This window comes from Moschus berezovskii, chromosome X (assembly GCF_049115385.1).
Source record: "Moschus berezovskii isolate FMDL1 chromosome X, NW_MosBer_1.0, whole genome shotgun sequence".
NCBI lineage: Eukaryota > Metazoa > Chordata > Mammalia > Artiodactyla > Moschidae > Moschus > Moschus berezovskii.
In genome coordinates, this window is record NC_142488.1 from 9779398 (window position 1) to 9794135 (window position 14738).

Sequence of the window (14738 nt, forward strand, 5' to 3'; positions counted from 1 at the left end):
ACGCCCTTGCTTTGAACTCGGCAAAACTAAAGCCAACTGGGTCTTTATGAGGTGAAATGGCAGCCCCTCTGGGAGACACAATTTGGATTTAGAAGTGCCTTTTTACATTACTCTTATATCTTAAAGTGCATTTGCATCCAAATGGACCATATAGAGAAAAATAATTATAAAGGCAGGGAAGGTAGTCGAAAGAGGAAGCTCTTAAAAGCCTGCCTAAGACTTCTAATTAAGATAAGAGCTTCCACTCCACTTCCTTCTCCACTCCTCCCGCACATCCCAATTCCTGCCTGGGTGTATACAGTCAACTCTCAAATATCCAGATGGAGAATCAAGAACAACTTAGTTACCTGTGCAAAGACCTTGTGTGCTCAGTCCTGTCCAACTCTTTGCTACCCCATGGACTGTAGCCCATCGGGAGCCTCTGTCCATGCGATTTCCCAGGCAAGAATGCTGGAGTGGGTTGCCAGTTCCTTCTCCAGGAGATTTACCTGACCCAGGGATCGAATCTGTGTTTCTTGTGTCTCCTACATTGTCGGGTAAATTCTTTACCACTACTGCCACCTGGGAAGCTATGCGTAAATTAATTTAGTTATGCAGAAATTCATACAAATGTGTCACCTCCTTCCACCCCAAACAAGTGAAACAATGAAATAAAATGCCTCCTACTCTCTCCCACCCATTTTTCTATACGGAAATAAGTGTTTCCTTCAAGGAAAAATAACTGAATGGGCTCTGGATGGGAAATAATCTCTCTGATAATTCAGTGAGAGATAAATATGATTATAAAAAGACAACAGTGTGGCAAGAACAGAGGGAAAGAAGTGAAGCCAGGAGACAGGGGGAGATGTTTGGTAGTAGTTAGGATCCTGCAAGGTCAAAACACCTGCAGAGAGGGAAGTTAATACCTGGATTCCAGAGGGCTTAACCCCCTCTGCTGCTTCAGCTGCCCACTCCAGTGTGTTCCTCAACCACTGGCTGCAGCTTTCACTGCCTAATGGCTCCCTTTAATGAGGGACTATTTGGAAGCCAGAAAGGAATGTGCTGAGGTCACTCAAGGGCATAGGAATTACATATGTCGTATAAAATGCCCTCGCTAAATTGATGCTAGAAAAACAGAATGGGAAAGTCTTCACCCGAAGCCTACAGGGAGTGTGAAGCTAATCGACTGTGCTCATCTGTTAGTGCAAACTCTCGGGTTACATTTTCCTAAATCCTCTAGTCCTCTTACAAGCGATAAGGGATCTCAGCTGAGAAAAGCAATGTACCTTCTTCCTTTATGGGTTCCCTTGATCCAGGCTGAGAGAGAGGAGGAGCGGGGGTGGGAATAAAATAGAAGGAATTCACCAGACAAATGAAGCTAATAGCTGCCCTGTACATTATCAACAAGGAGAAATTCCACTAAGGTAAACTTACAGAGTGTTGAGATCTCAGCTGTCAAAACTCCTACACACCACCCCACCTCCTAGAAAGTTCTTGAAAATAGCCACTCTGCCTCTAGGCTTCACTGCTGCTCAGTTTTGGAGTGATCACAGTAACTCACGTAGGAAGGAACTTCAACACATATGAAGTTATGTTGATTGTCCCAGCAACCCTGTGAGGTGAATGTTTATGGCTTCATTTTTAAAGATGGAAGAACTGAGGTTCGGAGAAACTTAGCATCACAATGCTAGTAAATGGATGAGCTAGACTTATTTTCTACTTCATCAGACGACAAATGATTCCTCTCTCTACCCTCAAATCAGGTCAACTTTCACTGCTCTCTACATCATTAATGACACCGCTTATTCCTCTAGTTTCGTGGACCAGATTCCTGAGAGTTTGTCATGACACTTCCTGATCCCTCATCATTGCTCATGTCCCATTCATTACCAGTACCTATCTATTTCACCTCTGAAATATAACTAAAAGCCATCCACCTTGCTTTCTCTCCACCTCCGTGATACTAGTACACTGAGCCATCATCTTTCCTTGGACCCCTTAGGTTCACTCACATTCACTCTGAAGCTCCCCAATTGAGTCTCCAGGATGCTGTCAATGTAGTCTTCTTGACTGCTGAAAACTCTCAGATACAGTCTGGCCATTTCCTACCCCTCCAAACACTGACTCACATCCTGTCCTACTACCTCTTGGTTGAAGCATCCTTTTCTCGAGGAAGTTTTCTCTGACTTTCCTTGATTATCTGAATCCTTCCAGTACAATCTCATAGAACATATAACTATACTTTATAGCATTTATTCTAGGAAGACTTTTACACTTGTTGGCCTGATATATCACCGATGCCTGTCTCCTACACTAGAAGGGTAGGTAGGTCCTTAAGTGCAGGCACTTTAGTGTCAGCATGTAGGGTGATGCCTGGTTCAGACCAGGGATTTGATAAATTTCACTGAATGAAAGTTGAGCTTCTTCTTTTCTCTGCTCTTTTCCTACTCTTTTTCCATTCCTGTATCCTCATCCCCATCCCATTCCTTGTCCCATCTTCACAGGCTCTTGCTCTTACTTCATCTTAATGGGAATGAAATGCATGCCAAAGCAGTAAATATAGCAACTACACGTTGCTCTGTCTAGAGTCATTAATTTCTACTAAAACACTCTTGATGTCTTAAAAGACAAAACATTTTCTAATGCTGAGATTTTAGGCATCCCTGTGGGGTGGGAGAGATGCACTCTATTTCCTAAGTTCTCAGGGTAAGCGCTTTCCAGTTTAACCAGGCTGACATTGGGAGGTATCTTACTCTTGCTTCCTGGGAGGCAGTCCTGATATAACTGTAATTGCCCACCCGTGAACCTTCTTGGTCACAGAAGTTTGTATTTTTCTCACTTCTTTTGAGTTCTAGGTATTATGTGAAATCAGCGCCCCACATCCAGAGAAGAGAAGTCACATGCCGCTCAAAGGAATGAAAAGAAGGAAGGGTATCCCCCAGGCCAGGGGGAGATCCTCTTTGGGTTCAGGTGGGACTAGAGGAAAGTTGTCTGGGCAGATATCTAGGAGGTCAGTGGAAGCCACCAAGAGTGTTGCTTCTAAACACATTCATGGACATGTGTCAGAAGGGCTAAAGAATTAGCTCACTCACAAGTGTAGTCACTTGGTGGGTATACCTGCATTCCCAGGTAGGATTGTTAGAGGAAGAAATATAGTTCTGGTTGTTATCTTTTGGTAGAGACTCAGTGACAAGGAGCAGTGGCTGCGCTTTGCTGGAGCAGCTGTGAAGAGATACCCCACGACCAAGGTAAGAGAAACCTAATAAGACGGTAGGTGTTACGAGAGGGCATCAGAGGGCAGACACAGTGAAACCATAATCACAGAAAACTAGCCAATCTGATCACACAGACCACAGCCCTGTCTAATTCAATGAAACTAAGCCAGGCTGTGTGGGGCCACCCAAGACGGATGGGTCATGGTGGAGAGGTCTGACAGAATGTGGTCCACTGGAGAAGGGAATGGCAAACCACTTCAGTATTCTTGCCTTGAGAATCCCATGAAGAGTATGAAAAGGCAAAATGATAGGATACTGACAGACGAACTCCCCAGGTCGGTAGGTGCCCAATATGCTCCTGGAGATCAGTGGAGAAATAACTCCAGAAAGAATGAAGGGATGGAGCCAAAGCAAAACAATACCCAGTTGTGGATGTGACTGGTGATAGAAGCAAGGTCTGATGCTGTAAAGAGCAATATTGCATAGGAACCTGGAATGGTAGGTCCATGAATCAAGGCAAATTGGAAGTGGTCAAATAGGAAATGGCAAGAGTGAACGTCAACGTTCTAGGAATCAGTGAACTAAAATGGACTGGAATGGGTGAATTTTACTCAGATGACCATTATATCTACTACTGTGGGCAGGAATCCCTTAGAAGAAATGGAGAAGCCATCATGGTCAACAAAAGAGTCCGAAATGCAGTACTTGAATGCAATCTCAAAAAAGACAGAATGATCTCTGTTCATTTCCAAGGCAAACCATTCAATATCACGGTAATCCAAGCCTATGCCCCAGCCAGGAACACTGAAGAAGCTGAAGTTGAACAGTTCTATGAGACCTACAAGACCTTTTAGAACTAACACCCAAAAAAGATGTACTTGTCATTATAGGGGACTGGAATGCAAAAGTAGGAAGTCAAGAAACACCTGGAGTAACTGGCAAATTTGGCCTTGGAGCACGGAATGAAGCAGGGCAAAGGCTAATAGAGTTTTGCCAAGAGAACGCACTGGTCATAGAAAACACCCTCTTTCAACAACACAAGAGAAGACTCTACACATGGACATCACCAGATGGTCAACACCAAAATCAGATTGATTATATTCTTTGCAGCCAAAGATGGAGAAGCTCTATACAGTTAGCAAAAACAAGACTGGGAGCTGACTGTGGCTCAGATCATGAACTCCTCATTGCCAATAGACCATTCAGGTACGACCTAAATCAAATCCTTATGATTATACAGTGGAAGTGAGAAATAGATTTAAGGGACTAGATCTGATGACAGAGTACCTGATGAACTATGGACTGAGGTTCATGACATTGTACAGGAAACAGGGACCAAGACCATCCCCATGGAAAAGAAATGCAAAAAAGCAAAATGGCTGTCGGAGGAGACCTTACAAATAGCTGTGAAAAGAAGAGAAGCGAAAAGTATAGGAGAAAAGGAAAGATATAAGCATCTGAATGCAGAGTTCCAAAGAATAGCAAGGAGAGATAAGAAAGAAATAGAGGAAAACAACAGAATGGGAAAGACTAGAGATCTCTTCAAGAAAATCAGAGATTCCAAGGGAACATTTCATGCAAAGATGGGCTCGATAAAGGACAGAAATGGTATGGATCTTACAGAAGCAGAAGATATTAAGAAGAGGTGGCAAGAATACACAGAAGAACTGTACAAAAAAGAATTTCATGACCCAGATAATCACGATGGTGTGATCATTCACCTAGAGCCAGACATCTTGGAATGTGAAGTCAAGTGGGCCTTAGGAAGTATCACTACAAACAAAGCTAGTGGAGGTGATAGAATTCCAATTGAGCTATTTCAAATCCTGAAAGATGATGCTGTGAAAGTGTTGCACTCCATTTGCAGGCAAATTTGGAAAACTAATCAGTGGCCACAGGACTGGAAAAGGTCAGTTTTCATTCCAGTCCCAAAGAAAGGCAATGCCAAAGAATGCTCAAACTACTGCACAATTGCACTCATCTCACACGCTAGTAAAGTCATGCTTAAAATTCTCCAAGCCAGGCTTCAGCAATACGTGAACCATGAACTTCCAGATGTTCAAGCTGGTTTTAGAAAAGGCAGAGGAGCCAGAGATCAAATTGCCAACATTTGCTGTATCATTGAAAAAGCAAGAGAGTTCCAGAAAAACATCTCTTTCTGCTTTATTGATTATACCAAAGCCTTTGACTGTGTGGATCACAACAAACTGTGGAAAATTCTGAAAGAGATGGGAATACCAGACCACCTGACCTGCCTCTTGAGAAATCTGTATGCAGGTCAGGAAGCAAGAGTTAGAACTGGACATGGAACAACAGACTGGTTCCAAATAGGAAAAGGAGTATGTCAAGGCTATATATTGTCACCCTGCTTATTTAACTTATATGCAGAGTACATCATGAGGAACGCTGGGCTGGAAGAAGCACAAGCTGGAATCAAGATTGCTGGGAGAAATATCAATAACCTCAGATATACAGATGGCACCACCCTTATGGCAGAAAGTGAAGAACTAAAAAGCCTCTTGATGAAAGTGAAAGAGGAGAGTGAAAAGTTGGCTTAAAGCTCAACATTCAGAAAACTAAGATCATGGCATCTGGTCCCATCACTTCATGGGAAATAGATGGGGAAACAGTGGAAACAGTGTCAGACTTTTTTTGGGGGGGGGCTCCAAAATCACTGCAGATGGTGATTGCAGCCATGAAATTAAAAGACGCTTACTCCTTGGAAGGAAAGTTATGACCAACCTAGATAGCATATTAAAAAGCAGAGACATTACTTTGCCAACAAAGATCCATCTAGTCAAGGCTATGGTTTTTCTAGTGGTCATGTATGGATGTGAGAGTTGTACTGTGAAGAAAGCTGATGGCCGAAGAATTGATGCTTTTGAACTGTGGTGTTGGAGAAGGCTCTTGAGAGTCCCTTGGACCGCAAGGAGATCCAACCAGTCCATTCAAAAGGAGATCAGTCCTGGGTGTTTATTAGAAGGACTAATGTAGAAGCTGAAACTCCAATACTTTGGCCATCTCATTGTAAAAGACCCTGATGCTGGGAGGGATTGGGGGCAGGAGAAGAAGGGGACGACAGAGAATGAGATGGCTGGATGGTATCACCGACTCGATGGACATGAGTTTGGGTAAACTCTGGGAGTTGGTGATGGACAGGGAGGCCTGGTGTGCTGTGACTCATGGGGTCCCAAAGAGTCAGACACGACTAAGCGACTGAACTGAACAGAGACAGTAGAGATGCCCTCTAAAAATAAATGCTGTCTCCTGGCACAGAGCATGATAGCATGGTATGGAAAACTGTACACATGACAATTCTGGTTGAAATACTAGTACACAGGACACATCATCAGTTCAGTTCAGTTCAGTTCAGTCGCTCAGTCATGTCCGACTCTCCACGACCCCATGAATTACAGCACGCCAGGCCTCCCTGTCCATCACCAACTCCCGGAGTTCACTCAAACTCATGTCCACAGAGTCGGTGATGCCATCCAGCCATCTCATTCTCTGTCATCCCCTTCTCCTCCCGCCCCCAACCTTTCCCAGCATCAGAGTCCTTTCCAGTGAGTCAACTCGTCGCATGAGGTGGCCAAAGTATTGCAGTTTCAGCTTTAGCATCAGTCCCTCCAATGAACATCCAGGATTGATCTCCTTTAGAATGGACTGGTTGGATCTCCTTGCAGTATAAGGGACTCTCAAGAGTCTTCTCCAACACCATAGGAGCAATATAAGATTAAATGTTGTATTCCACTGGGGCAGGATATTATGAGCAAGAGTGGGACAAAGAAGGTGGGATTTGAGGATAACCTTGGGGACATAATACCTTAGAGGCCCGAACACATCAAGACACCTGGAAAACCACTGTGATGAACTAAAGCCAGGCAGATGTTGTACTTACTGTCCACAAAATGAGTGAATCTTATCCATGAATTTACTAGTCCAGTCCCTCCCACCAGTGCTGCTGGAAAGCTTGCAAGCTGTCAAATTACTGAGTGTAAAATTAATATTTTTTGTTTTGCTTCTAAAATGTGTTGCTTTGGGGAAAACACCTTAAAAGAGGGGGGGACTTACATTTGCGATAACATAGATTGCTATAGAAGAAGCCTTTAAACAAGAGCCTCAAATGCAAAACCTATAAGGGACAAACAGGTAACACTAAGAAAAGCGACCCTGGTATGAGACATTAGAGAGTATACCACACTTCAGTGAAAAGCAGGTTTTAACCACCGCGTGGGCAAAAGTACATAGGGGCACCAGTGGTTGCTTTCTACTCCTTCAGCCTCTTAATTGTTTATTGGAGAACGCCTCATCCACTCCCATGCATTTCACATCCAACAAATACTTATTGACTGGCCTCCTGCCCAGCACTGTGCTAGGTGCTGTCAATACTCATAACTGTCCAGTGAACTGTGTATTTATGTCTCCAGTGATGGATGAGGAAATTGAATCCCAGAGAAGTTTAAGATGACTTGGCCAAACCCACCATCCACCACCTTGGAATAAACCTGGGAAACACTGCTATTCTTTTGTTTCTTAGCTTTAAGCCAAGTATATCAGTTCGAGTAAACTCGTTATCCGTTCTCTAGTAGTTTATATACAGTTTCGGTCCCCAAGGCAATACATGATGAGTGTGTCAGTACAGATCTAAATAACTGCACAATTAGACACTCAGGGTAGGGGGCGGATAAATTGGGTTTAAATAACCAAGGCCTCTGCTGCAGAACAATAACTATAAATAATGCAGTTATTTCCTGGCTCCGGCCCTTTGACCAAAATTCCTATTCTGTCACGTGTTAAAACTCAAACTGTCAAATTGAGGAGGTTCTGCTTAATTTCATCTCCGTCTCAAGTTTAGACAAGTGAAGAGCAACTTGCAAGAGAGTGGGAGCAGTTAGAGCCAATCTTTATGCAGATCCAGCTATTAGGTAAGTACCACGCACACTGGAGAAAGCTCCATTCCACAAAGCACTGCTATCCATTTATATTTTCCTTTTAAATCAAAAATGAAATCAACTGAACCCTTAGCATTAATATATAAAGCAACTCAATTTCTCTGAAAGATTCACTCACAGAAGGTTTCCTTATACGTGACTGCAAGCAATTAATTAAAAAATGGAAATGTATTTTTACATTTAACTAGAAGTCCTAGTCTAGTCATGTCTATCACCTCACCAGCCAAGCTTTCTTCAAATATATCTTAAATTGGTTTTGCTAATGCCTGAGATACTTGCAAAATCCTACTGGCGCAAAAAGTGTGGGTTAGTTGCTCAGTTGTGTCCGATTCTTTGTGACACCATGAACTGTAGCCCAACAGGCTCCTCTGTCGATGGGGTTTTCCAGGCAAGAATACTGGGTAGCCATTTCCTTCTCCAGGGGATCTTCCTGACCCAAGGATTGAACCTGTGTCTCATGCATTGCAGACCGATTCTTTGCCGTCTGAGCCACCAAAGAAACCCCCTACTGGTGCAAACCAGTTATTAATTCATGATCCCTGATTCGAAGCCTTACATCTACAACTTAGTAGTAACAGCAGATGCTCTTGCCTGCTTCTTAAGAATCATCACTGGTCAATTAGTAATCTCCAGTGGGTAAAAGCCAGTATAAAACTTTGAAGTTACCCAGTACTCTGAAAATCTCTCTTCTTAACATGGTGCCCTAGGAACCCCTCACAATCCAATAAAATGTGGTCTTGAAAAATACATTAGCAAAACAGAAAAAGGTATCACCCAGCTCCCTGTTATCTAGAAATGCTCTTTGGGGAGCAAGGGGGCATCTTTCTTTTGTAAGTAACCAAGTTCGTTGGCATCTACTGGACATGTTCTGACGTGGACATTATCTGGTGAATATCTTGATAGCATGAGCATCTTGACCTGTGTGTTAACCTGTTTTCTGCTCACCAGTTGGAAATCTTTGACTTCAAGAATGTCCCTCAGGATGATCAGCCAAAAAGTAAGTGGTCGAGTAAGCTTGTAGCAAATCGTACTTCACATGCTGCACACCATTCAGGCAATGAGATTACTCTTTGCAGAAATGCTACCAATTACGTGAAGACTGGGTTTAAATTCATGTGTGTCCTATATACTCGCTTTTCCTTTTGAGTCCTTAGCAAAGGACTTCAAAAGGCACTCAATAAATATTTGCTGAATGAATGTAACAGGAATTAATAATGCAAAATGTTTTTGAAAAGGTAATTGATGACAAATGGTAGGCAGAGAAAGCCAGAGAAAGTTCACCAGGGATAGGAATGCTGTGTACAAATTTGGTACAGTATCTAAGGAAAGAATTTACATTTAATAAATAACTTTGGAAACCAAGTTCTTTTGTGTCATTGCCTCTAGACCAGGCCACACTGGTGGCAGGAGAATTTTAGCCAAGCAAACTGTGATAGCAGTTTGAGAAAAAGAATAAATGATGACTAAACATTAGAAAGGATCCCAAGAGAAAACCGTTTGCCATCAGCTTTCTAGGGGATCTTTAAGAATAGAGAAACAATGACAACGACAACAACACACACCCCAATACTTCTTTAACTTTGTTATAGAACAAAGGGGGAAAACGGAGTGACATACAGAGGACCTTGGCCTCCCCATGATAACATGAAAGATGATAAAAAGGAATAAGGTTATGTTTCATCAATGTTGAGCCTCGAGGCTCAGGTTTTAACACAGTAGTTGAATTTTCCCTGGCTCTCTCTGTGTTCTGGGGCTGGATTGTCAAAGACAGTTTCCTAGCTTTTACACAGAAATTGATCCTATCTGCACAACACAATGGGGCAAGCTGAGGAAACTAAGTGGTCCATAGTTAACCCTCAGGGGGATATGCCCATCCCAGGCACAGCTTGATGACCCAGATGCCAAGAGGGATCAACTTCTGGGCATGTCTGCAACTCGTTCATCATCTACCAGTACTCCATGGCCCATCTTTCAGAAAGCTTTGCCTTAGAGAATGTTTCTAATGATGATCAGGTCAGAAAGGATCCATCAGGTACATTTGCAACAAATCATACTTCATATGCTGCACTTTTTTAGGGTGTCGCAACATATATGAGCAAAAGACGATATTAAGGTTCCATTACTTGCTTTTTCCCTCCCATGATTTTTCAGTCTCCTTAACCAGAACACTTACTAACACCTCACAGACCTAAACACACAGCACCAGTGACTGGAAAACAACTAATGCGGCACCGCTGCACCTTACCTGCCTTTCACTGGAGGATTAGTTCGGACCCTGAAATAAGTTTAATCTTCAAGAAGAAATCCTGTTGGGACTCTATGAATACCAAAGTGTTAAATACAATAATCACTCTTATTACCCCCAAATGAGCTGCCCAGGAACCAGAGGTAAGTAAATTCAGGAGTCAGGAATCCCAGTCACTGACAATAATTCATCAGTCACTGGCAAGGCGAACTCTAAACATGAGATTCCCCAAACCCAAGCTTACCCCCAGCCCTCCCCACCCCAGGAGACGGATTTATCTTTCTAGTTATATATTCCCTTGGCCGTTGATGTAATTAGTGTATAATAACTGTGTACATATCAACTCACAGAAAAAACAGCGGACGTGCTAGTCGACTTGGCTGGGGGCCATCTCTTCAGCAGGGTGAGACGACCAGGTATAAACATCTGTTATTAACCGTATATTTTAAGTGTTTTGTGTCTCCTGGGTTACTGATTCCCATCGAAAGCAGTACAATATCAAGACTCTTATTTTTCTGAGCAGCAGTGAGGAGATAACAAGCTTTAAAACATTTGCATTAGGCTCCTCAGTTCTGCTGCTTGTGTTATGAAATTTATTTACTAAAACATCTACTGTCTTACACACACACAGCTTTTCTTGGTTTCATTCTCATTGAGATGAGCAGGTTTCATTTAAACTGTGTTACTGCAAATAGTAAGGCTTTTGCAAGTTGAGAACTCTAAATAAATCTGGCCATAACTTTTGTTTTTATGAATAAGTGGTTGCCAATCCCTGTATTAAATCCATAGCCTCACTATTGAATGGACTATGACTTGCAATTTTTAAAAAAGTGGACATTCGCTCAAACCTGCTTGTTTGTGCTGTTATTTTTCTTGAAATTAATTTAAGAAACTAATTTCTTAATATGACAAATTGGAAATTGGGTCTGTGCGCCACTTGCCTGCTCCCCAAAGCCTTAGGATTAAGTCACTGTGTGTGACAGAAAATGACAATATTTCTGTTCAAGATGAAAAGTCAAATCATTCAAAACAATTATCCAAGCTCACTGAATTAAGAAAATCACCTTGCCAGAAAAAAAAATTGTATTCCATTCCAAAATCATTTTGGATGGCTATACTAGATTTTCTTTAAAATGAACTTTCTTTTCAAAAGTTTTACCTAAGCCCCAGAGCTCAGCTGGAATGGCTTTTTCTTCTTTCTCACTCAGTTGCCTCTTATAATTGAGCATTCCTCAGTATTACTAAAATTCCCCTGCAAGTCTGTTAAACACTTTCACATTTCCCTGTTTAATTACATTCAGACTTGAGTTTTTGTCCACATAGAGAATAGAACCAAATTTTAACTCAATCGACCACAATGCCTTTGACATAAAGCCTTTAGACATCGTTCCTGCCTTATATATAAATAGACATATGCTAACTTGTCAAAATGCAGGAGTGGGCTTCTTTACATTGTCTAGAACAAAGAGCTCAGCTCCGCTTCTTTTCTCAGGGTCTCAGAAGGTGTCCTTTATTACATGTTCAGGATGGAAGGATTTTTGCTGCCGCATGAATGAAAAATGATACCTTCAAACTGCCTTTTTTGTGACAAACTGCACTTCTACAGACGATCACCCCGCCTGTGGTTTTTGGAACCCCACTTAAAGTTACCATTGACATCCTTGGGGGCTCAGAGTTCTCGCGAAGCACCCCAGGACTCCTTTCCACTCTGCGGAGTGCAACAAAGATGAGAAAGTTTGCTCATCGCGGTAGGACAGAAACTCCTGAGTAGTTAAAAAAAAAGCCAACGCCCCCCCACCCCAAACCACCAAAACACTGTGTCTAAGGTGCGAAAATCACTGCCTCTGTGGATTCTCGGGGTACAAAACAGGCAGGAAAAGTTGTCTGGAGGTATTCGCGAAGCCTGGTGTTTGTTCAGGAAGGAGCTGTGGGGTGAGAGGCTGAGCGACGCCTCTGCCTCCACTTCCTGGGTGAGACCAGCGAGGCGTGCCCCTGAGCAGCAGCGTAGAGAGAGAGATCGGTAAGACTCACCGGCTTCCCCATTTTTCCCAGGACGGGGTTTTTGTTCCTCAACTGTGATCTGGAAGAGGCAAACCTGTAGGTCCTCCAGGCAGCCTGCCTCGGATCAGCTGAATGGCTGGTGCGATCAGGAAGCTTGCTCTGTCCAGCTCGGAATCACTCCCCGTCTCTGGGCTGTGTGCTCACACGCCTCCCAGGCAGCGCAAAAATCCGCCAAACTCAGGTCAGCCTAACAGGTTTCCTTATATAGGTAAACACGAATTGCATTCCTGGTGAAAGAAGTTAACTAGGAAGCCCGGTAACCTGGTTAACTCTACACACGCCAGAGTGGCTCAGCGTCAGCCAGCCTGAGGAGGCTTTGGTTGCAGTACAAAGGGATTTGTGCAATTTAATTAAAATCATCTTTATTTCAGCAGTCTGTAAACTTGGCCCTTCTAGTGTAACTGTGAGTCAACAGCTAGTATTTTATATCATGAGCTGTGACCGACCTTCTATTATATAAAGGCAGTGTAGGGAGAAAAACCAAAGCATAGTATATTATCGGTTGTCTTTTATGTTTTTAAAACCAGGGTAACTTTTCTTGAAATTATTTTCAAAGAAGTGAATAGAACATATGATGGGACGAGAATATGAATAAACTTCTATCAAGTAAGACCCCAATGCCTTATAGGAACATAGTAACTAATAGTTATTCAACTTTTCCAAGCCTTTAGTAGATAATACAATAAGATGGTTTAGAGTTTACTCCTTTTACAATGCAGTAATTGCCACTTTTTTTTATGGGTGAAATGACACATAATGATATCTATTTATTCCCCAAAATAACCCTCCTGAGCTCACATATTGAAGTGTTATTTGATGGTTTCAGGAAAGAAATCTAAGACTTGTGAATTTGCATAATTACATGGAAAAAATTTAAACAACCTCTTAGACTTAAGAAGATAAGAAAATGTATCTTTAAAAGTACTCTGTGGAAGGTTTAACTCTAGGCTCAAAACAGTTTTTAAATGTAAGTATGTAATACATCCATTGTCTAATAATTGGCTCTTCTCCTCTACATTTATCTACCTTTGAGAAAAGTAATAATTCTTTTTAAGCCTAACCAATTCCACTGAAGTCTCACTATGAAGAACAGACTCAAGACTTAGTACCTGAGTGCTGGAGGTGAAGACTGCCTGCTAAATAAAGCTTATCTTAAAATGAACCATTTGTTTCTATTTCATCCACCGGTTGACTGTTCCTTGAGTAGTGTGGATCTTAGCAAAAATAGCTCAGTGTTGTGTCTTAGGTCTCTGCTCAGGGAAGGGGATAGAATGAATGTTTACAGGCTACAGAAGCCAGCACCAACACAAACCAGTCATGAAGGGTTTCTGCTAAGAGCAGGAGACTGCAAAAAAAAAAAACCACAAAAAAAACCCAAAACCAACCAACCAACCAAACAAAAGCCACAGGGGCACTTTCCACTGGGCAAAGACTATTCCATACCATTTCTCCTTATATCTCTACAGGAAGTGTGTGTTATTATTTCCTTTTCAAGATAACAAAATTGACTTGCAGTGATAAAGTGCCTGGTCTGAAGTCTCGTGATCCATTTTGTCGCAGATCCAAAATCTCAGATCTTCTAGAATTTACCTCCAATAGAATTTTCAAAAATAAAATCCACTTGAAGAGACAGAAAAACTTTCAAATGGCAGATTTCCCTGTTCAAATATCATTTTTAAGAATCATATGTCCAGAGAGTTTAAAGGTAACATACCAACTGATTAAAATACTCTTTTATGAAGTCATAACTTACTGCTAAAATGACTGCCTTTACCTGACTCTAGAATGATCCTAAAATGAGATATTAGGTGCATTTTTATTGAATATAAATTTGGGTTATAAAATATTATGAAAATATAACTTTGCAAATATTGCACACGTTTTTCTGTTCACAGTACACACATTTCTATGATATCAAGTTAAGACTCATCTTGACTGCCCCACTGGAAGGAATATTAGTGTTTTCTATTTATTGGGTTTTCAGTAATCTTAAATAAAACTCTGTATGCCATGCTAGGTAAATGGTTTTCACTAATATAGTCCATTTATGATCCTGCACCCTTTATGTTCTTATAATTCCCACTGAAGCAAGTTTTATTTGTGCAGGAACTTTAGACTTTATTAACATGTTGATGCAAGACAAAGAATGCATTTTTTTTTCCAGGGCAGGCTAAACCTTTAAGTGCCTTAAGCTGGCCTCCAAATTTGTTCTTACAATTCTAAGCAAACAATCATTTGGGCTTTAAACATAAAATATCTTAGGCTATAATTATTGAATTGAAAGGT

The 14738-nt window shown here is 41.7% G+C and overlaps 1 protein-coding gene across 1 annotated transcript in view; it reads right to left on the reverse strand.

Moving 5' to 3' along the window:
* Positions 1–12593, reverse strand: part of MID1 (midline 1) — a 415132-nt gene extending 402539 nt beyond the window's left edge. Inside the window, exon 1 of the mRNA XM_055437738.2 lies at positions 12423–12593. The gene's annotated coding sequence lies outside the window, so the exon portion shown is untranslated. The remainder of the gene's footprint in view (positions 1–12422) is intronic.
* Between the last annotated feature and the right edge of the window lie 2145 nt (positions 12594–14738).